Source organism: Carcharhinus amblyrhynchos, chromosome 14 (assembly GCF_965287045.1).
Source record: "Carcharhinus amblyrhynchos chromosome 14, sCarAmb.v2.hapA, whole genome shotgun sequence".
NCBI classification, from domain to species: Eukaryota; Metazoa; Chordata; class Chondrichthyes; order Carcharhiniformes; family Carcharhinidae; genus Carcharhinus; species Carcharhinus amblyrhynchos.
This window is the reverse complement of record NC_137337.1, coordinates 17,225,992-17,250,318: the sequence shown is the minus strand read 5'-3', so window position 1 is coordinate 17,250,318 and position 24,327 is coordinate 17,225,992.

Here is a 24,327-nt window from a genome sequence, read left to right as displayed (position 1 = left end):
GGACAATAGTTAACTCCTGATAGGAAGACAACAGAAACAAATGGTGAACCCATGTGTGAGTCTTCTGCCACAATTTTGTGTCTTCTGCCACAATTTTGTGCCCCTGTTCGCCGCAAGTATTAATGGAAACATGGCCACAAGTTATCACAAAACTCAGCAAGTGAATATCCTGCTGGCAGGATGTTGTTTTCTGATTTTCTCCTCCCTGGTGAGGTGATGGTGTTCCTCCCCAGAAAGGACAGGAAGCCTCTTGCAATAAATTAATAACTCATTAAAGAGCTCCACTGCCACGTGTTCCTTCCACATTAGAAACTTCCCCCCCTTGCTGGCATGATGTCACATCGACAAGGTTTACAACTGCTTTTGCAAAATGTGAACAAGACAAAGGAAACCTGCAGGAGATGTACAGATAGACATAGCCCCAGTGAGAGGAGAGATACATGCCTGGGCAGTACACTGGCCCAAGTCATAGAAAGTATTATGTACAGATTGAAGTAACAAGCCCATTCAGCACAAGAAGAATGGTGAGCCGGCCCTTAGGATTGAAATTGGGAGGTGCTATCAGTGCTAACTGATAGTACTAAGCTACATATTAGGTGATTCACTATTGTTCTACATGGTACTTTTTACTCCTGTTCCCTTCCTATTCATATGAGATGATTCATTATGGGGCAACTGTGACAGAGTGTCATTTTGAGGGTTCTCTTTTTAAGCGTTTCTCCTGTGTAACTATTCCACTTGCATCTGGTGAGGTTTCTGACCATGAGTGGGCTTTCACAAGCTTTTCTGTCTACAAGAGGATGACCTGTAAGCAAGACCTGTTTTACTATTGCCCCTGTTTTCATAGTTATTACTGTTATTACTGTCCTGCTGTGGTTAAACATTGTTATATGTTTATATAAAGAAGTTCCTTCTTTTAAACAATGTACTCAACTACTTTCTTTGTGGTCTTAAGTCACCACAGAGACAATGACTCTGTCCTCTCAGGAGAACATAAAAGATCCCAGGACAGTAATTGAAGAGTAACCAGAACATTCTCCCAAAGCCTGGTAAACTTTTGTCTCTTGACAGTAGCAGCTCTGAAAATGAATTATCCACTCATTTCTTGCATTGTGGTTCGCAGGACCTTGCTGCACACAATTTGGATGTTGTGTTTTTCTCTCTCCCACAGCAGTGGCAAAAATTCAAAATTGCATCAATAGCAGTAAAATGCTTCCAGCCATCCTGAGATGACGACACACACTTCACAAATGCAAATCTTTCTTTCTTTCATATTCCCCCACAAGCTCATGGAGCTTTACCCCTCAGGTGGGATTTTCTGGCCACACTCGTCCCAAAGTTGGAAAATCAAGCCCGAGATCGACAGACCTTTGCATGGTTCATGTCCTGCCCGTTCTGATTCCTGTCGCAGACTGGATGGTAAATTGTTATTACTTGTACCTTAATTATAGCAATCATTGCTACTGAACACCTTGAGCCTTGGTACAACTACAAAGGCACTAAATAAATGCAAATTGTTACATGGATTCTGGAACTGGTTGGACTATTCTAAAAGTCTAAAAAATGCAGATGTAAAATTGCAGCATTTTCAATTTGCCATATAACGAATAAGTTCATCGATTGGGCTGCCATTTAATTATGCTCAGTTGCTTAATGGTATCCACATGACTATATATTTTAGCTCACAGAGAAAGTGAAATGTTTTATGTACGACCACTGTAAATCAATGAAGTCCTTTTGGGCTGTTCAAATGATGCTATCAATTGTCTATGATAAGATGTTGCCAGGCAGCTTGGGAACGAGCTACAACAAGTGTCTGGCATTGGTCAATTGATCATGCATGTCAATCAAATCCTGTAGCCAGATTAGCATTGTTTAATGAGACAATCAAAGCTGGCTGGAATCCTTATTCAGATACTGAGTCTGCAACATAAAGGAACAAAAAAAAAGATAAACTAAATTGAAATCAGTGCCAATTTTTTGTAAAATTGAAGCTTAATTCCCCCTGCAAAATCTAAGGGGGATCATTAATTATTTGACTTATTTAAAATATGCAGATTTATCTCAGGTGTTCCTATTGGAGAAAATGGTTATTTCAGTCAAGTGAGAAAACTGTAGTTTCAGTTAGAATCACAATCATTGTGCTTCAGGTATTTATATTCCATTCGTGTGATTAGCCCCAAGTTAATTAAAATGGTGAATAAGTCCACTTTATTTGAACTTTCTCATTTAGTTAAACAACGGGAGTTGTTGAATTGGGTTCAATGGCTGGAATTTTACTGGCCCGCCTGCCATGGGAATCAAAGCGGGTGAGGGGCGGAGCATGGGAAGGTCCGTTGACCTCAGGCAGGATTTTACCACGTTAGGATGAGAGAGGTCGTAAAATCCCACCCACAGGCCGCGATCTTATCTGCTGTTCGTGTCACACTCCCACTGCAGCATGGCCAGAGAATTTGACGGGCAGCCAAATCTCCGTTCACTGCAGCAGGATGGGAAAATTTCGCCAGCGTGAATGAACGGTGATAAGATTCTGGCCAATATATTTCCCTCAGGGAGACATTGCTCTATCCTGAGTTCTGAAGCTAATATCTGTGGTGGATGAGTGTGGTGCATGAGTGATACCAATGGTGTGGGTCCAATCCGTGTACTAGCTGTCTACTTATATATAATTCTGCCACACTTGATGCAGAGTGCTTCCCCAGAAGCTACATAACCACTTGTCTCTCTCTTTAACAGGGAGAGTTGTCTGTGCTTCCTTGTTGATTATGGCTAATTACCTATGACAGATGGGAGGTTATTTTGACACCATTCCTCGATCTTTAATCCATAAACAATAATTTGTTTTATGGGGCCATAACTTACTCAAAGTGGCAATCAGTAATTCCTAAGCCATACCCACTTATCTGCGGCAAATTTCTTAAGTGGCTGTCTTACCCGATCTTCCTGAATTAGGTCGGGTGACTTCAGAAGGAGGCCATTCGGCCCACTGAGTCTGCGTTGACCACAATCCCACACAGGCCCTATCCCCATAACCCCATGCATTTACCCTAGCTAGTCCCCTTGACATTAAGGGGCAACTTAACATGGCCAATCCACCTAACCCGCACATCTTTGGACTGTGGGAGGAAATCAAAACACCCAGAGGAAACCCACGCAGGCATGGGGAGAATGTGCAAATTCCACACAGACAGTCACCCAATCCGGGAATCGAACCCAGATCACTGGGGCTGTGAGGTAGTAGTGCTAACCACTGTGCCACTGTGCCGCACCTGTCAAAAGAAGTGGGGTGAAGGAAGACTAGCTGTTCTAAAACAGGTGAGTTTAAAGGTCGTATTGAGAGTAACAGGCCGGGGATAAAATAAGTAAGCGATTGGGTTTTGGGTGGTGGAGGGGGTTGAAGGGAATAGGTCAAACATCAGCGAACGTGGTTGAACATGGGGGAAGTGAGTTGGGGGGGGTTGAGTTGTGTCAGGTTGGGAGTTAGGTGGATGGGTTTGAGTCAAGTCCGAAGTGGGCATCCAGTTGTGTGAGGTTAGGTGGTGGTTAGGTGGTGGGTGCTATTCTTGTTCCAAAATAGTACCCACTTAATGCACGCATGTTCTGGTGAAGATCGTGCTTGTCTCCAAGTTGAGCAGAGAATGCACCAAAAGTAGACAGGTAAGTTGGAACATCAGTCACTGTGTGACAGTGACCTGAGGCCAGAAACACCATTTGAAGCTCATCACTAAAGCTCACAAAGCAGAATGTGGTGTCAACAGCAAAAAAATGACTCTCCAACTATCCAGCCCACTTTGGCGATCAGTAAAAAGAGATGTGTTTCTGAAACTTTTTATCTTGCACTCACCAAGGAAAGCGCCAGGATATCTAACTTCAAAATATCTGTAGGGATGGAATCTCTGATCTCGTTCATACCTGTCATACTGCCAGCAACAATAGAGAATTTGGCGCTCAGCCAAAACTCCATACAGTGCAGCAGTACCAGAGAAACCCAGCCATGGAGAAGGTTGAAGGTTTTTGGTGCACAACTGCTTACGCAACAGGAGTAAAGGCTGCTGATTGGCTGGCAAGTCAACTCTGATTGGTTGACCTATTGCCATGGGGAAATCAATGGGGGGCTTTAAGCTCCCCAAACTCTTGGGTTGTTCAGAAAAGGCACTTGGCTTGAGCATATCCTTGAGTTGGCAGAGACTGGGCCCTCGTGCATGACAATAAATTGTTTCTAGGGAGTGTAAATGAACCATGTTGTGAGAGTGTAAGAGGGGGGTCCCAAGTGGAATTGGGGGGTGGGTGGGACGTAGATCCTGGAATGGGGTTGTTTATATTGGTTGTTTATGAAGCTGTTAACATACTCAGGGCTATTCAGCAAGTGCTGCCCAATCCTATCTCATGGTTGATGTTTTGCTTTGGGTTTTGCAAATATGGGCTGGTTGAGTATGGTTTGTGCTCTGCTTATTACAAACAGCCAGAGGAATGTGCTGTTTGATCCAACCAGGGTTTATGGCTCGTGTACCTGACATTACAATGGCACTGCATGCAAACACAATGTTGCTTAACTGTGTAATGGGCAGAATATTGTTTTGGACTGATGGCAGAATCTTGCTGGTGGACAATATCACTGCATAGCCACTGCATAGTTGCCGTGTGAAATGGCTTGCTTAACCTGTTTGACTGTTTGAGGTACTTTGCCTTTCCAGACTACCTGAGGTTGATCACACACCTACCTTCACAAGTCAATATACATGTTGGGAGCCGTACAGCTCCACATGCTATAAGATTGTCTTTATTGGCAATCTTGTAAATAAAAATCTGGACGTTTGTTCATCATGCAATCTTGATGGCATAAAGAGAGCACATTAAAGCTACCCTGTGGGAGAATGACAATCCTGGTCAGATCATTGTTTTTTGTCCTGCAAACTTGCAAGTGGTTCAATGGTAGCCAAGTTTAGACTCCATCTCCTCATTCCCCACCCATCCAGTAAAATTTCAGAGAGTTTGGAGGTGGGCAGGTAGGTAATGATCTGGATGACCCTTGGATTTTACATCTTCCTTCTTCAAATCATAGAAACCCTACAGTGCAGAAGGGGGCCATTCAGCCCATCGAGTCTGCATCGACCACAATCCCATTCCAGGATCTACGTCCCACCCACCCCCCGATTCCACATGGGACCCCCCTCTTACACTCTCCACAGGAGCCCCCAACCGCCAAGTGACTACCCACACATCCTCACTATTCCTTGCTAATCCCCTGACACTAGGGTCAATTTAGCATGGCCAATTCCTCCCCACCCCTCACTACCCACATCCCCACACTTTCAAATCCATTGGTTGCGGAGCTTAAAATCCGACCCATTCAATTGGACACATTAATGAACTACTCCCACCTTCGTATTGCTTGTTTTAGAATTGATATTCTACTTAGATTACAAGTGTTGTTCTGTTCTTGGGCCAAGAATAATCCATGCTTCACTCACTCACTTTCTTCTATGTGTTTAAATAAGATACGTGACAATTATTTAGTTCTGCTAAATTTATTATGTTAAGGTTTGATTAAAATATCTTTATGTTTCTATCACAGAGTTCTCAGATTATCATGTACGAGTTACTAAGCAATAACATGTGAGCAGCTGAAAAACCCTAACACGTGAGCAGTTGCTATTTGATTAGGATTGTTATAGTGAGAAGGTTCTTCTACCCCAAGTGTGTTGTTTTACATTTTAATCTTTTGTATCATCACTATCAAAGGGTTTGTGATTTGTGACACAAAGGATATGAGATTGAGATACTAATATTGAAATTGGGAATTTTTTGCTCATCACAAGAAACTTCAAAGAAGGGATTAAAAATAGATTTGGAATGTAGCCATGTTGACCAAAGAGGTTTAATCTGTATTTGTTTTCATTCCTTTTTTGGTTATGGTTCTCAGTAGCAATGCCAGCATTTATTACCCATCTTTAATTGTCTTTGGGAAGGTGATGGTGAGTTGCTTAAGTTTATTTATTTATTAGTCACAAGCAAGGTTACATTAACACTGCAATGAAGTTACTGTGAAATTCCCCTAGTAGCCACACTCCGACACCAGAACGTGGATCACCTGGAGCAAACACATGAGGAGAATGTGCAAACTCCACACAGGCAGTGATCCATGCCAGGAATTGAACCCAGGTCCCTGGCACTGTGAAGCAACAGTGCTAACCACTGTGCTAGCATGCTGCTCTGCTTCTTGTAATGTTGTAGTCCAGGTGGTGGAGACAGTGTGGGAGGAAGGCAGGATCAGGATATTGAATTTGATGATCAGCCATGATCAAAATGAATGGCAGAGCAGGCAAAAAGGTCAAATGGCCTACTCCTGCTTCTAGTTTCTATGTTTCTATGTACTGTTCAGTAGGCCGTTCCAGCTTCTTGACCTAATCACAATGAGGGATTTACAGTATATTTCTCAGGGTGGACATGTTCCCATGTACTTGCTGCCCTTGTCATTCTCTGAGATGGAGGGCATGAGTTTGGAAATGTGCTGTTGAAGTAGCCTTGGCAAGTTGTGTAGTCGTGCAACCTATAGATTTCATGCACTGCAGTCAAAATGTTTCAGCGGTGGGAAGACTGAATGTTCAAAATGGTGGATTGTTTGCTGATTAAATAAACAAGTTTCTCCTGGCTGATCTCACGTTCTTGAGTGTTGCTGCACCGCAATCCCACAGTGCAATGGAAAATATTCCATCTAATTTCCAATTTGTGCTTTTTTTAATTCATTCATGGGTCATGGTCATTGCTGGCTAGCCAACATTTATTGCCCATCCTTAGTTGCCCAAGGGCAGTTGAGAGTCAACCATATTGCTGTGGCTCTGGAGTCATATGTAGGCCAGACCAGGTAAAGGTGGCAGATTTCCTTCCCTGAAGGGTATTATTGATCCAGATTGGTTTTTCTGACTATTGACAATGATTTCATGGTCATCGGTTAAGTCTTAATTCCAGATATTCCTTATGGAATTCAAATTCCACCAACCGTCGTGGGGACATTTGAACCAGGGTCCCTAGAACATTAGCTGAGTTTCCAGATTAACAGTTTGGCAATAATACCTTTAGGCCATTGCCTTTGGAGGTGCTGAAGAGGCCACTCATGATGGAATATCTAGGCACGGGGCTGCACTGTTAGCCAAGGCATTTACTTGGCTGGAAACTCACTATGGTGGATCAATTGATTATAGTGTTGGGGCACAACATTGGTTTATCATTATCCAGTCATTCCTATGTGTGTGTGCATGTGTACATGTGTATGTGCGCGTGTGTATGTGTGTGTGTGTGTGTGTGTGTGTGTGTGTGGTGTTTGGGTAAGGGCAGAATTCACCTTAGCAGCAACAACGTTTACTACTGAATAATTTTCTGATTCTATCTGTCTAGCTTCCAATGTGAGGAATCAGTGCCAAAGCATTGAGCCAAAGAACCATATCCAAAAGTGAATTAACATGTTAGCAAGACAGATGAAAACTGGGCAATAAATAGATCATGTTGCATCGTGAAACATGTCCAGTTCCGCTGAGCATTTTGTTTTGAAGGCAAACTGAGCAGAAAATTGATGAACGTGACAAGTTTTTAAAGGCTCAGCGTTTCAATGCCATAAACTCTCAAAAGACCAAAGCTGTTAGTGGGCTAATGTCACAAAACAAAAGCAAAATACTGCAGGGATTGGAAATCAGAAATCAGAACAAATAGTACGGGGAAGCACTGACCAGATCTGTGGAGAGAGAAAAACAGAATTAACAGTTCAGTTTGATGACCTTTCACTAAAACTCATATCCATTCTGATGAAGGATCTTCATCCTGAAACTTTAACCATGTCTCTATCTCGAGAGTTGCTGCCTTCCCTGCTGATTTTCTTTTTAGCATTTTCTATTTTTAGCTGAGAGCTAGGGAGGTGCTGTAGCAACATCCCTACTTCTGGCCCAGCAGTTCTGAATTGATTGAAGTCCCACTTGTGGACTTGACGACCATGGGAAGTACATTTATATCATGACCAAACAGGTTGATTCTCAACCCTGTACATCCTTCAGATAGGCCTGAAGGCAGCGGGGAACAGTCTGAGAGCCACCTAGTCAGCCATACTGGGGAAGGCAATGAAAAACTACTGCTGCACATGCTAAGCATAACCATGGACCAATCCAAATGGAAGCCCATGGTTGCCAATGTCCTCTCAAAGGCATAGTATCTGGAGGAAAAGGGATTGAAGGCTAACATCATTCTAGTTTATTTCTCAATAAATCCCAATCCCCGGACATAGTCTCTGCCACGTTTTTCCATCAGGAAACAAAAAGTCTGAGGTTATGTACCAACTGACTCAAGGACAGCTTCTTCCCTGCTTCCATCAGACATTTGAATGGACCTACCTCGCAGTAAGTTGAACTTTTTCTATACCCTAGCTATGGCTGTAACATTACCTTCTGCATCCTCTCCATTTCTACCCTATGAATGACATGCATTGTCTGTATAGTGTGCAAGAAACAATACTTTTCACTGTATACCAATACATGTGACAATAATAAGTTATATCAAATCAAATCAAATCAGTCCCCCCAAAATAGTTACCAAATCCTTACCAAGGAAAGAACCTACATTTATAAAAGGATTTTATCAGATGTTCAGGTTGCCTTGAAATCAAATGGGTTCCTTTAAAAGTTGATTAGGGAAACACAGCAGCAACTTTATGTATTCAAGTGTCATAATTTCAATCAGGCCATTGAGATTGGCCTACTGGAGTATGAACTCCCTGATTAAGGATCCAATTGATGGGCCAATCAGGGGGTCTTTGCCTTGTACTTAACTGGGGATGTCAGTTACTCTGGGATTTCTGGAGATAGATGCCTAACTAATCACACTCTGTGCTGCTGGTAGAGCTTGGAAATAAGGGGATTTTGGTGAAGGGATTCCTGCCTTTGAAGACATATTACATCAAGACTCCACATAAAGCAAATAATTGACTCCCAAATGCACTTAACTCTTTGGTGGTGCTAAATGAGGGACAATTATTGAAACAAGCGCAAAGAGAGCTCTATGTATAGTCCACAAGAGTTTTTGTGTCATCGTTGTCTGGCTGAGATGTCTATATAAAATTTCATTGGAAAATAACCTCTTTGGTAACATCTCTTATTATTCCATAATATCAGCTGGGATTTTACATTCAAATCTGGAACGAGATTTGAACATGGGAGTTGTGAGGATGGGTGAGAAGTTTGTTCGTAGAGCAGCTCCACACTGACTTACACCCATTCTCTGGGTGAAAGCATTGCGGATTAAACCTGAACAAGGATTAAGGGGATGTGGTGGGTGTGGTAAGCCTAGGTAACGTGGTCTTTCAGAGTCTTGGTGCAAACTTAATGGACAGAATGGCCTCCTTCTGCACAGTAAGGATTCTATGAACGCTCAACCCATGGCATTCTCCATTATTGTCAGTTAAAAACACAGGTTAAGCGCAATTTCTATGAAGCTGTATGTGTGGGCTCCATTCAACTGCATTCACTGAACTTGTAGACTGGTTATTTCGATATGGCTCAAGGACCAAGTGGTTCTTTAGCATGGCACTGGAAATCCTAGCTTAGGAAGCCCAGAGAAAGAGGGATGTCCTATATTTCCAGGTTAAGTAAGCCTACTTGCCCATCCTCACTATCCTCTCACTCTCAACTGCAACAATTGTGGCTGTCCCACCTAGTTTCATGCTCTCCTCCCATTACTCCTGCTGAGCAATGGAAACCTCTGGCAAGGTGATGACAATTGGGCCATTCCATTCTCCTGGTGCCTACCATGGAGATGTCCAAAAAGATAGAGTAGTGCAACGCCTACCATTATTAGGTGATCTCCTCAGAGAATCTCTGAAACAAATAATAATGAATTTGTTTGTGAGTTCTTCATAAAGCGGTCCAGAAATTCTGCTGAAGCATTTCAAAAATTATCTCCAACTTTCAGCAGTGAGTGAACACCAACAGGTAATATACGGGCAGCACGGTGGCACAGTGATTAGCACTGTTACCTCATAGCACCAGGGACCCGGGTTCAATTCCAGTCTCAGGTGACTGTCTGTGTGGAGTTTGTACCTTCTTCCCATGTCTGCATGGGTTTCCTCTGGGTGCTCCGGTTTCCTCCCACAGTACAAAGACGTGCGGGTAAGGTTGATTAATCATGCCAAAACTGCCCCCTATTGTTAGCAGGATTAGTGGGGTAAATACATGGGGTTATGAGTATAGGACCTGGATTGGATTGTGGTCAGTATAGACTTGATGGGCTGAATGACCTCCTTCTGCATTATAGGGATTCTATGATATACATTTAAGTAGTGCTTGACATTTTTATAATTACTTGTTTGCTCCCAATTGGTACTTGCTGTTAGGAGAAGACATTAGGCCAAAGGTTAGCCACCAAGATGCTATGAATCCTCTTCATATAAGCCTCCTTCATATCTAAGAAAGGATATGGTGGCTCTGGAGAAGGTCCAGAGGAGATTCACGAGAATGATCCCAGGAATAACATATGAAGCGCAGTTGGGGACTCTGAAAATGTACTCGATGGAATTCAGAAGGATGGGGAGGCGGGAGGGAGGATCTCACTGAGGCTTACAAAATGCTGAAAGACCTGAACTGAGTGGAGATGGGAAAGGTGTTTCCATTCATAGGTGAGACTGGGATCCGAGGGCAAAACCTCAGAATAAAGGGATGACCCTTTAGAACCGAGATGAGGAAGAATTTCTTCAGCTAGAGGATGGTAAATCCGTGGAATTCATTGCCGCAGAAGACTGTGGAGGGCAGGCCACTGAGTGTATTTGATACAGAGATAGATACGTTCTTGATTGGTAAGATCATGGGGAAAAACAGGAGAATAGGGTTTAGAAACTTATCAGCCATGATTGAATAGTGGAGCAGGCTCAATGTGCTGAATGGCCTAATTCTGCTCCTATATTTTATGGTCTTATGAATGAGGCATTTTAAGTGAGAATGAGCCTGTTCGTGACAGTTCATGTGGCAGTTCATCGCACAGCATTCAACCCCTTTACCATCATGCTGGTTGGCATCATATGGAGGGGGGGGAGGCATACCAATGCTTAAGACCCCATCTTGGCCACTCAAGAGATTTTGAGCATCTAAAGAAGCTGGTGAAAATTGCCAACGAGTGTTTTTGGGATACTTTTTGTATGCTAGGTAAATCAATTCCAAACAGTTAAGAACTGGTGTAAATCTCATTAGCGAGGTCATGTGCTAATTGCGCAAGGCTTTTTGGGTCAACCTATTTACATAATTATTCTCAGCTCCAGGTGCAGACTGGAATGTGTGCAGAAGAAACACACCATCTTGGGAAACACACATTAACGGATTAAATTATGTGTGCTCGGAAAAGAATGTGTGCTGAATCTGTTGCTGATTTGATCAAAACATAAATACACAATAGTCAGGAAGCCGTTTTGAAAGTTTGATGGCCTGTCACAGCTCATTACAGACAGATTAGCACGCAGTCTGTGTTGGATTACATGCTGGTATTATGTTCAAATGTTGACATATTATCATGAACTGAGATAATGAAGTTTTAGTAGTTTGCCATTTCAATACCGATATGAACTAACACCACAAGCCAGGAATATTCCCGACCAGTTGCCACAAATTCGAGTGAGGAAGAGTATAAATCTAATTTCTATTGGGTTTTTACTGATCTTCTAGTGAATTTAGGGCAGCAGTTGGGTTTTGACAGGTCACCACATTTCCTGGACAAATTTGTGAATTTACTGTGTCGATTCCTCCAATACTTGGGGAGGCGATGGCCTAGTGGTATTATCACCCGACTGTTAATCCAGAAACTCAGCTAACATTCTAGGGACCCACGTTTGAATGCTATCACGGCAGGTAGTGGGGTTTGAACTTAATAAAAGAAAAATCTGGAATTAAGAATCTACTGACGACCATTAAACCGTTCTCGATTATTGGAAAAAAACGTTTCTGATTCACTGATTTCCTTTAGGAAAGGAAATCCGCTGTCCTTACCTGGTCTGGCTTACATATGACTCCAGAGCCGTAGCAATGTGATTGATTCTCAACTACCCTTGGGCAACTAGGGACGGGCAATAAATGCTGTCCAGCTAGTGACGCCCATGTCCCTCAAATAAATAAGGCAAATCTCTGACATCCCATTTCTTTCCATTCATTTGTTTGTTGGGCACCTCCAGTGCCTCAACAGTTTGTCGTCGTCATCACTGATTCAAGGATGAGGTCATCTCAAGGTTGTGAGTTTGCGCCAGGGTCTTCATGTGACTAGCAGGTTGATTCTTGACCCACAGGTCTTTGGGCACGCTGGATAGAATGTCTCACAAGGTCATGGGATCTGGAGCGTAGGATTTACTTCCCCTTTTTTTCCTTCTCTGCCACTGTTCTCTCTTCATTAAGATGTTTGGATTGAGTGCAAATTGATGGATAAGCTGTCTCCACTTTCAACAATTGGTCACAAGATTTTCCTAGTCATTAATATCTATGCTGTGACTTTCAAGGAAAGTTTCACAGTGTGTTTGAAGCATTTTCTTTATCCTCCTCAGAGCACTGGGCAATTAAGAGTTGAGAAAGCAGGACTTAGTGCAGGAGGTATTTTCCAGCTGTTGAGACTGGGGCTGGAATTCTCCAGCCGTTCACGCCCAGATGCTGCTGAAAGCGAGGACAGAGGATTTGGCGCTCAGCCACATCTATGCTCACTGCAGCTGGACTGGAAAATCCTCTTGACATGAACAGCTGGAGAATTCCAGCTCCACTGTGCAGTCCACTGCAATTACTTTAGCAGGAGTTTAGCTGACTTCTTGAAGGTCATTAACATTTGTCTGATGGTGTTCCCATTGAATCCAATGGATGTGGCCGAGGCATTGCTAATGGAAACCTTTTAACCTCAGTTGCCTCCATGTCTTCTCTTAACATTCTTGTGTCACAGTCACTGATGCACAGTCCAAGTCGCACCTCAGTACTGGAGTTTGGTGATGACAACTGCTCTGTGCATGGAGATTTCTGCTGACTTGAGGAGGTCTTTATTGTTGAACATTCACTGCTGTAGTTTGTAGCACACTAAGATGATGTAACTTATCCAATGTCAAATCTCTTCATGAGCTGGATGGCCTTTTGAGAGAGGCAGTTGCAAAGATATGGAAAGTGCTTAACATATTCCAGAGTCTCTCCTTCAACAAGTATTGAGGTGGAATGATTGGCTGACCAGGAATGGATCGGTGTATGAGTTTTGTTTTGGTAGCATTGAAGGAGAAAGCCTCTTGATGCCAGAATTGAAGATAGTAAGAGGAGATGCAAAGCTAGTGCAGAGTGTGTAATGACATTGCATTATTCACAAACTGTAGATCATGTATGCTTATGGTGGTCAGTTTAGATTTGACATGGAGGCAACTGAGGTTAAAAGGCTTTCCACCTAGATGGCATGTACTCATACCAGAGGGAAATTGATATTTGATGAGGTGAATAGCCACCGTCAGATAGAATGGGCTCTACTACACAACCTTGTTTGCCTTTGGCCTGGATTTAGGATGTCTCTGTTTCTGAAATTCTACTCAAGATAATTGCAGACACATTCTTAAGAAATAGAGGCCATTGTTTTGAAGTTTCTCGGACATCCGAATATTTGGAGCACAATCCACACCACCTTTTGATTTACTGGTTAAAATGCTGACAGACCTGACAGATAACCCTGAACATTTGGCATCCTTTGTCAAAAGAAATCTTCTAATACCTGTTTTAAAAGTACCTTTTATTAATTCAGGAATATGAACTGGCCATCATCAACCTATGTGATCATAATGAAACTGAGCGACCACTAGAGTGAAACATCTGAGATATTATTCAAAGTTGCTCCTCAGAGCATGATATGATTATGGACAAAGGCAATAGCAATATTTCAGGAAGATGAAAATGGCCACTTATTATCTATTTTTAGAACGTGTGGTCCACATGAGCAGTGTGACGGCTTGAGTGTGGCAGTATTTCTCCATAAGAATATTTCCAGTTATCTTTTGGTCTCACAGCTATGATCACCCATCATTGTTCAAATATAAAGAGAGAAAAGAAACAAGGAAATCACTCAAACAGATCTATCAACATTGGAATATTGAAGCATCCTTTCCAGATGTTTCACAGTTTGGTATGGCTCTTGCTCTGACCAAGGCTGCAAGAACCCACAAAGAGTTATGAACGTAACCCAGTCCATCACACAAATCAGCCTCCCATTTATTGACTCCATCTACACAGTAGATTCCAGCCATTGTGTACATGCCAAATGCGGCAATTGGGACTAGCTTAGTGGTTGAAAGGAAAGGTAGCATGGACAAGTTGGGCTGAAGGGTCTGTTTCCATGCTGTAAACCTCTATGACTCTATGACTCAACATTTCCTGTTGCCTCAGAAAAGCAGCCAGCATAATCAAAAATCCCATGCACCCCAGACATATTCCCTTCCATCGAGCAGCATATACACAAGTCTGAGGTCACTTACCATCTGACTCAAGAACAGCTTCTTCCCTACTGCCATCAGACTTTTGAATGGACCTGCCCTATATTAAGGTGACCTTTCTCTATGCTATGATTGTAACACTACATTCAGCACCCTCTCATTACCTTCTCCCCTGTGTACTCTATGAACAGTGTGCTTCGTTGCATGCAAGAAACAATACTTTTCACTGCATACTAATTAACACATGTGACAAAACTAAATCAAATCAAATCAAAATTAAATTGTTGCAAATGTCAAAAGATTTTCAATGTAAAGTCGGAAAAGACCTATTTTACTGCATAAAACCATATCTGCAGCTCATAAATCCCCAATACAATGCCTCAAGCTACCATTGGTAAATGATAATCTACTTCTTGATGTCAGCTTTGAATTCCAACACTGGTAATCTAAATCTAATCTCAGAATTTATCTTTCTTGCCTTCAGAGTCTGAGTTAATTCCCTCCTCAGTAACGTGCAGCAACAATATAACACAGTTGTTGCTTTGCATGATGACTCACAATAGTGTGAGGTAAATTGTTTTCTGTTCCCTTTGTTCGACAGTTAAGCTAACAGATGGACCTAAAATAGTGTACAATTGCACAAAACACCTCCATTGTGAACCCAGTGTGCTATCATTTTTAAAACATTGGGCAGGATTTTATAGCCTTGCTCGTCCTAGGACCATAAAATCCAGCCTGAGGTCAACAGACCTTTCCATGGTCTGCCCCTTGCCCGCTCCGATTCCTGTGGTGGGCAGGACAGTAAAATTTCCTCCTCTGCCTCTCTGTGGAGTTTGCACATTTTGATTTTATTTATTATTGTCACATGTATTAACAGACAGTGAAAAGTATAGTTTCTTGCATGCTATACAGACAAGGCATACAGTTCATAAAGAAGAAAATGAGAGTGTGCAGAATCTTTATCATGAAATACAGCTTTGTTTATTTTACGTTGCCTAAAAATGATATAAAATCCATAGAATCCCTACAATGCAGAAACCATTTGACCCATCAAGTCTGCACTGACACTCCGAAAGAGCATCTTATCTAGGCCCACTACCCTGCCCTATCCCCTTAACCGTGGGTAGTTACCATGGCCAATCCACCTATCCTGCACATCTTCGGAGTGTGGGAGGAAACTGGAGCACCGGGAAAAAATTCACGGAGACATGGGGAGAAAAGACTAAGGAAATTTTGCATGTCAGCTATGATTCTCACCAACGTTTACAGGTGCACCATAGAAAACATTCTTTCTGGTTGTATCACAGCGTGGTATGGCTCCTGCTCTGCTCAATACCACAAGGAACTACAAAACGTCACGATTGTAGCCCAGTCCATCACGCAAACCAACCTCCCATCCATTGACTCTGTCTACACTTCCCACTGCCTCGGCAAAGCAGCCAGCATAATTAAGGATCCCACGCACTCTAGACGTTCTCTCTTCCACCTTCTTCCAAAAGTCAGAGGTCATCTATTAACCAAATCAGGAACAGCTTCTTCCCTGCTGCCATCAGACTATTGAATGTGCTTACCTCATACTAAGTGGATCTTTATTTACATCCTAGTTATGACTGTAACACTACATTCTGCACTCTCTCCTTTCCTTCCCTAATAATGGTATACTTTGTACAGCATGCAAGAAACAATACTTTTCACTATATCCCAATGCATGTGACAATAATACATCAAATCAAATCAAAATGTACAAACTCCACATAGACAGACAGGGGAGGAAAGATTTGATATAATGGTACGGCAGTTTATAAAGATCTGGGGCATGGATAGGATTCTCCATGAGAAGACTAATGAGAGTGATTTTGAAAGGGGGGAGTAGCTATGGAACTAAAGCCATTTACAATGTTAATTGATGTGGGAGCCAGAGAGGGGTGTTAGCAGCATCAGCAACTTACTGCCTTTATTTAGTCTCAGTACACAATTTGAACAAAGAGCTAAACATTTCTACACTTTATTGTCAAATAATCCCTCTATCTGCCTTTCATAGAATTTAGATTAGGTTTTTGTTCTTATTGATATGATTGTGTGTTCGGGAAAGAAAAGCTTCATCCTCAGGTGACTGCTATCTGCTTTTTTTCATTTTATAGAGCTGATTTCATACTAATCCCTAGGATCCTTCCAGTGATTCTGATAGATGCTTGCAGCACTTGCTTACACTAGAATACAAATTTGGCTGTTGCCCTTCCACCATCCACCACCATAGAATCATAGAGGTTTACAGCATGGAAACAGGGTCTTTGGCCCAACTTGTCCATGCTGCCCTTTTTTTTTACCACTAAGCTAGTCCCAATTGCCCGCATTTGGCCCTTATCCCTCTATACCCACCTTACCCATGTAACTGTCTAAATTCTTTTAAAAAGACAAAATTGTACCCTCCTCTACTACTACTTTTGGCAGCTTGTTCCAGACATTCACTCTCTCTATGTATACATTAGTTGAAATGTAAGCAATATAATTGCTGTGGTCATTCATTTACATTACAGTAAGAATAAGGTCAAATTTCCATGAGGAATTGATACATAATTTTCCGCTACAAATTGCAAATTAAAGCAAATGACTAACTCTTCCATTGCTTGAAATATGAATCATTCAACTGTTATGACCTTGGATCATAACATCTTGGATCCAAGTTCTGGAAACCCAACATTGCCGGCTCTTTCAAGTCCTCTCCCACCAGCATGATGGTGTGGGGCATGCCACCGGGATTTCTTTCTTCTAAGTCTGAACAATATGATGAGAAAAGCTGACTGTGCAGCCGGCATGTTACATATTGCTTTTCTCAATTGGTCCAAGGCCCAAGATGCTACTTATGTGTTTTTATGCCGCTATTTAACTGGCATTCAAATGGATGTCATCCTCTCCTGAATGAAAAGATCATTGATTTATACGTTTTTAATACTTCTTTGTAATGGCAATTGAACATTTTCTTTCAGATTTGTACCAAGTGTGTCGTTTGTACAGGTACTAAACATAACTAAAATGGATGTTTAAGCAAATTGTATTAGAAATGAATATATTTGAGGTTCCCCTGTGCTGGTGGTTAAATAATTGTTTCAGGGCAATATCAGGGATCGTGATTTTTATATTTTAATTTATGTGACACATAAAACAATATTTTGTTTGATTTCAGTGTAATACAGGTTCACATAGGGCAAGCCCAGAGAGCCAGGCCTCACCAGAGGGAAGGTTAATGCAGATAGCTAAAGGCCTGCTCTGCCAACAGATAGCGATTAACATATGCGATCAACTCCTAACAATAGCAATGTGCAGGAGATCTTTCTGAGTTATCACAACAGTGGAAGATCTGACCTTCAGACAGCCAGGCTTCATACAGCCCAGGAGGCCATAGTCTTCTGGAAAACATGATCACCTAGAGAAGGAGGGAAGCAATTAACATATCATAGTAGATCGGTTGGGCAAACACAATGCTTTGACATTATAATCAAGTTAACTGGAGATGCCCAGAGAAATGATAAGCAGCGATGTACTAAACAATATATTTGCATGATGAGATTAAAAAAATCATCTTGCATCTAACTCGAGGAATTAATATGATAATGTAAAACTTTGTGACTCGGAAAAATATAATAGCCTATACGAATCTACAATGGGCAGAGAGAACTCGCAGGCAACCTGGGATTTCAGGCCCAAGTGCACCTCTTCCTCATGCATGTAGAATAAAAACTTTTCTTGAAGTATGACAAAGTCTCAAAGGCTCAACTCGTTTTATTTCCCTTCTACATAACCAAAGGTATGCAGAAGTGACAAATCAGTATAAAGGCCTTTCTGAATTAATATCCTGTTATGTTTATGTTTTATGCGACAGCATGGTGGCGCAGTGGTTAGCACTGCTGTCTCACAGTGCCCAGAGACTCGGGTTTGATTCCTGCCTTGGGTGATGTGATGTGTCTGTGCGGAGTTTGCATGTTTTCCCCATGTCGGCGTGGGTTTTCTCCGGATGCTCCAGTTTTCTCCCACAGTCCAAAGATGTGCAAGTTAGGTGGATTGGCCATGCTAAATTGTCTTTTAGTAACCAAAGATGTGTGGCTTCAGTGGATTAGCGTTGGTATATTGTCCCTTAGTGCCCAAAGATTAGGTGGATTAGCCATGGTAAATATGCAGGGTTATCTGGATAGGGCAGAGTGAAGGGCCTTGGTGGGATGCTTTTTTGTCAGGCCGATGCAGATTTGATGGGTCTCCTTCTACGCTATAAGGAGTCTTTGGTCTTATGTCAAACTGAGTGCATTATTTTAAGTCATGGAAAGCATAAATAATATGACATGAAGTACATCAAAGTACAATGCCGTAGAGTTACTAGAAATCAACTGTTCAGACTTTAACTCAGAGATAGCTAAGATGATGGATACTGCAGTGAACTCAACTGACATTAATCATACTTAACCTGGATTCTGCATCAATTATTTTACAAAGTGACTTCTGGCCTCACCATATTTTCATTCCTAACACATGTTTGTCAGCACACTGGAATTGTTGCTATATATTGAGTAATTGACAGGAGATAGACTCAAAATTGCAGGCCATGAAAGAGAGGAAAATTTATTAATGGAAGGTGCTGACATCTCCTTTATTACCTTTTGACTTGGATAAGAGGTTTGGAGGTAGGTTTCTTGAAGCTGCAGGGTGGGGACTCGACAATCTGACCTAGAGCCAGATGCTGGTGGAACAGTAAGTTTGAAAAAGGTACAGAATGTGAGCAGATTTGAAAGGAACATGTGCTGGATCGGCAGTATGGGAGCAGCAGTCTATGAGCTGAGGCCTAAAAGATTACAAAATTAAGTTGCAAAGTCAGCCAAGAATGCAAAGACACTTGGAAATGTCATATTATTTCTTAACTGAGTGAAAACTTAATGGTGCATTTGGTTACAAAATATTAAATCATTATGCTGGGGAGGTGGTGGTGGTTTTATGTAGAATCATAGAATCCCTATAGTACATTTGGACATCAATCCCATCCAGGCCCTAACCCTATAATCCCAGGTATTTATCCTGTTAGTCCTCCTGACACTAAGGGACAATTCAGCATGGCCAATCTTCCTAACTCGCACATCTCTGCACTGTGGAAAGAAACGAAAGCACCTGGAGGGAAGCTCAGGCACTTACGGAGAAATCGTGCAAACTCCACGCAGTCACCTGAGGCCAGAATTAAGACCGAGTCCCTTGCGCTGTGAGGCAGAAGTGCTAATTATCACTGGAATTGTAATCCAGAGACAAAGGGTTACTGGTCTGGGGACCCAGGCTCAAATCCCACCATGGCAGATAGTGAAATTTGAATTCAATAAAAATCTGGAAATGAAGCTGTTGTCAAATGTTGTTTAAAAAAAAACCCTTCTGCGTCACCACTGTGTGTTAGGGAAGGAAATCTACCATCCTGATCTACTAGAGTCACAGAAATGTGGTTGACTCTGAAATGGCTGAGAAAGCCATTCATTTTAAGAGCAATGAGGGATTGGTAATAAACCCAACTCATGTGTGCAATGCAAAAAGTTGGAAGAAGAGGTTCGACATTGAGCTTTGGAAAATGTGAAGATCTTTAGTTTAAGGTAATTTTTGTGATTGAATCATAGAATCCCGACAATGCAGGAGGATGCCATTTGGCCCATTGAGTCTGTACCGATCACAATCCCATCCAGACCCCATTCCCGTAACCCCACATATAGACCTTGCTAATTCCCCTGACACTAGGGTCAATTTAGCACGATCAATCAACCTAACCCACACATCCTTGGACTGCGGGAGAAAACGGAGCACCCAGAGGAAACATGTGTGCAGACGTGGGAAGAATGTGCAAACTCTACACGGACAGTCACCTGAAGCCAGAATTGAACATGGGTCCCTAGCGCTGTGAGGCAGTTGTGCTGACCATTGTGCTGCCGTGCTGCCTGGCATTTATTTTAATTGGTGATGATAAAGGAATATGATTTTCTTCATCAGTTGAGGATTGGTAAATAAACTGACATTAGAAAACAGCAGAGGAGGTGACATTCTCCTCCATATGATCTGGACCTCCTTCAGAATACCTTGCCAGTGATATAAAGCAATCTGAGTTACTCCATTAATTAGGTAGTTATTAAGAGTAGTGATTTCAAGATCATAGTAGAAGAACTGAAGACAAGGCAGATGTGCATGTTGTAGTGATGTTCCCCCAATAGAAGGCACCAATGTACTCCTGCTAGTTCAGCATTTCATCCCGCCTCTAATCTGAGTGACATTGATGTGCTCCTACATAAAACATGAATGGTAATAAAGGTTTGGCTTCAGTTTGTCTAACTTAATGTAACCTTGCACTGTACACAGAGTGTGGATTTACAGAGTATTAACACAATCACTACTGCAAGGTTGCTGCAAACATTGTGACATTTAAGATCCATAAAATCTACTTAAGAGTCTTCAGACGCGTAATCATCAGTAAATTAGTTGATTGGGCATCATTAGCTCCTCAGACATATTTAAATATAGTGAAGTAGACTGTGCAGGATCGGTTGGCCAAAATGCTGAGGTGCTAATGGCACGATGGCACAGTGGTTAGCACTGCTACCTCACAGCACCGGGGACCCAGGTTTGATTCCAGCCTTGGGCGGCTGTCTGTGTGGAGTCTGCACACTATCCGTGTGTCTAGGTGGGTTTTCTCCGGTGCTCTGGTTTACTCCCACAGTCTGAAACACCTGCTGGTGTATTGGCCATGCTAAATTCTCCCTCAGTATACCTGAACAGCTGTCAGAGTATGGCGACTGGGGGTTTTCACAGTAACTTCACTGCAGTAAACCTATTGGTGACTAATAAATAAACTTTAAAAACCACTATTGAGGTTTCCTCGCGGATTGAATGCATCTTTATTTGTTGTTAAGAATTTGAATGTATGTTTCATTTCATCACACCTATAGAAATGTTCCCAAATGTCTGAATGACAATTTGTCACTTGAAATTGCGGTGTAATGTAATGGCTATGTTACTGGACTAATAATTAATCTAAAGACCTGGATTAATTTTCTCTTCAACTCCTTTTGAACTTTATGGTGGCCTTCAATCTTGATTTCTGATTTTCTAAAAGAAGGAATAAATGGTATTCTATCTTGCAACCACCATTATCCATGTGCTTGCGTACACCAATGAAATACTTATTTCTCTGTTGAAACTTAGATTGTCGGAGATTTCATGGGATGACATGAGAAACTGAATCATAGAACCCCTACAGTGCAGAAGGAGGCCATTTGGACCATTGGGTCTGCACCGACTCTCTGACAGGATATCTTACACATGCCCTCTCCCCTGCCTTAACTCCGTAACTTTACACATTGACCATGGCTAATCCATCCAACCTCACAACACCAGGTTAAAGTCCAACAGATTTATTTGGAATCACAAGCTTTTGGAGAGCTACTCCTTTATTAGGTGAGTGGAGTCCATTTAACCTGGGCATCTTTGGACAACAAAGGGCATTTTAGCATGACCAATCCACGTAAACTATTTTTTGGAACAGAGCATTGAGCTGGACGACATTCATAACTATTTATGATTCAATGATCCTATGGAGTATTAAATTACTTCTGGAATTGGAGGACTAAACTAAAGTTTAACATTGCAAGTTAATGGTAGAGCAGTAGACCATTCAGCCCCTTATCCCAGTTCTAACCTTTCATCAGATCACTGCTGATTTGGACCTCAGATCCACTCTCCCGCTTTTTCTCCAATCCCTCGATATCTTTAGATGAAATAAATTTATTGATCTATGGTTTGGATTTTTACATTGGTTTTGTTTGTGTGAAGTGGTCCTCCAATGTATTAAGTGTATGATCTGAAGAAAATATCCTAATGTTAAATTAATTTATTGGTACTTGAGTTTTCAATAAGAGTTGATGAGAAAGCTTGCATCAGAGAACATGGGTTTTAAAGGAGGAATTTTTAATTGCTTTAATTAATCAGTTTTAATTGTTGCTGCAATTATTTCATAAGTCAGCGGTTTTGCTTGATTGTTAGCCATTCCCATCTGATGAGCTCTTATTTAGATTTGTTGGAATTGGCCATTAATCCCAATTCGTCATAAATTTACATTTTATTTTAATTGAAAGAAACTTGGCACCATCGAATTGCACTACAAGTTATCAGAATGTCAGTGTTAACAGAAAGGTGGATTTTGACTATTTACAGAAATTGCCATAGCTCCAGAGAGAATCACTGAGGGCCCTACAGTGCAAAAGAGGCCATTTGGCCCATCAAGTCTGTACCTACTTTTTAAAAGAGCATCCCATCTGGGCCCTCCCCTCTATTCCCATAAACGCCCACATTTATCAGGCTAATCCATCTTCGGACCTTTGGACTGTGGGAGGAAACCGGAGCACTCAAAGAAAACCCACGCAGATTACCGGGAGAAAATGCAAACCCTACACAGACAGTCATCCAAAGCCAATCTCTGGTGCTATGAGGCAGCATTGTTAACCACTATGCAACCGTGCTGCCATAAAGCCAGGTTTAAGAAAAGGGCGAAAATTCAAACGCTATATTACAAATGAATACTGATAGCAGAAGGGCAAATGTTAAAGCTACCTGTCTAATTCATAGAATCCTTACAGTGCAGAAGGAGCTCATCGAGTCTGTACCGACTCTACAACAGAGGATCCCATTCAAACCTTTTCCCGTAATCCCACATATTTACCTCATTAATCCCCTTAAGCTACACATCTTGGGAAACAAAGGGACAATTTAGCATGGCCAGTCCATTTAACTTGCACATCTTTGAACCGTGGGAGGAAACCGGAGCACCCAAAGGAAACCCACATTGATGTGGGGAGAATGTTCAAACTCCATGCAGTCACCCAAGGCCAGAATCAAATCTGCGCCCCTGGCACCGTGACACAGCAGTGTTAACCACTGTGCCACTCTGAATGGTATCTACTATTCAATGTTGCGCTTCTTCCAGCTGAGATCATTAAATACAATGGAGGAGAATGTTTCAGGTGGTCCTCCCATTTGTCATGGGGGAGTCATGACAATTCCAAGAGTATACTAAGACTGGGTTTCCCTAACTGGGCTCCACAGAACCCTGGGGTTCTCCTGGTGACATCCAAGTTTCTCACAGTTGATCTGGCTGTTGTAAGTTTGAAAAAATTGTCATCCCAGATTGCCCAATCAAAGGTAGCTTTCACTCTGTGCTGGTTACTGATAGGTACACTATTCAACCAATCAGCAGCCAATGCACTGAGAAGCTGACCTCTGATTGGACAGGCTAGAAATAATGGTCAAGTGAGTATTTATGTCCTTGGAAAGGGTGAGAATGAAGGAGAGTGAGCAATGGCACATTTCCAAAATGAATCTCTCACTGCCCACAGCAATGATACGGAACAGAAGTACAACAACGTCTCTGAGAATTTGCAGGACATTCTTAAGGGGGAACGATGAGCAGCTGAAGGTTGTTGTACATATTGATATGAAAGAATTGGTAGGAAAAGGGATGAGGCCCCAAAGAATGAATAAAGAGAGTCAGACAAAAAGCTCAAGTGCAGAACCTCGAAGGTAGTAATTTCTGGATTACTGCTGGTGCCATATGCTAGTTAGAGTACGAATAGGAAAATTAGGCAAGTGAATGTGTGGCTTGAGAGTTGGTGTAGGGGGCAGGGATTTATATTTGTGGGTCTTTGGGATCTCTTCTGGGGAAGGGGTGACCAGTTCAAGAGGGACGGGTTACACCTGAACTGGAGGGGCACTAATATTCTGGCGGTGAGATTTGTTAGAGCCACTCAGGAGGGTTTAAACTAGTTTGGCAGGGGGGTGGGATCCAAAGCAGAAGAGAAGGTTGAGGACAG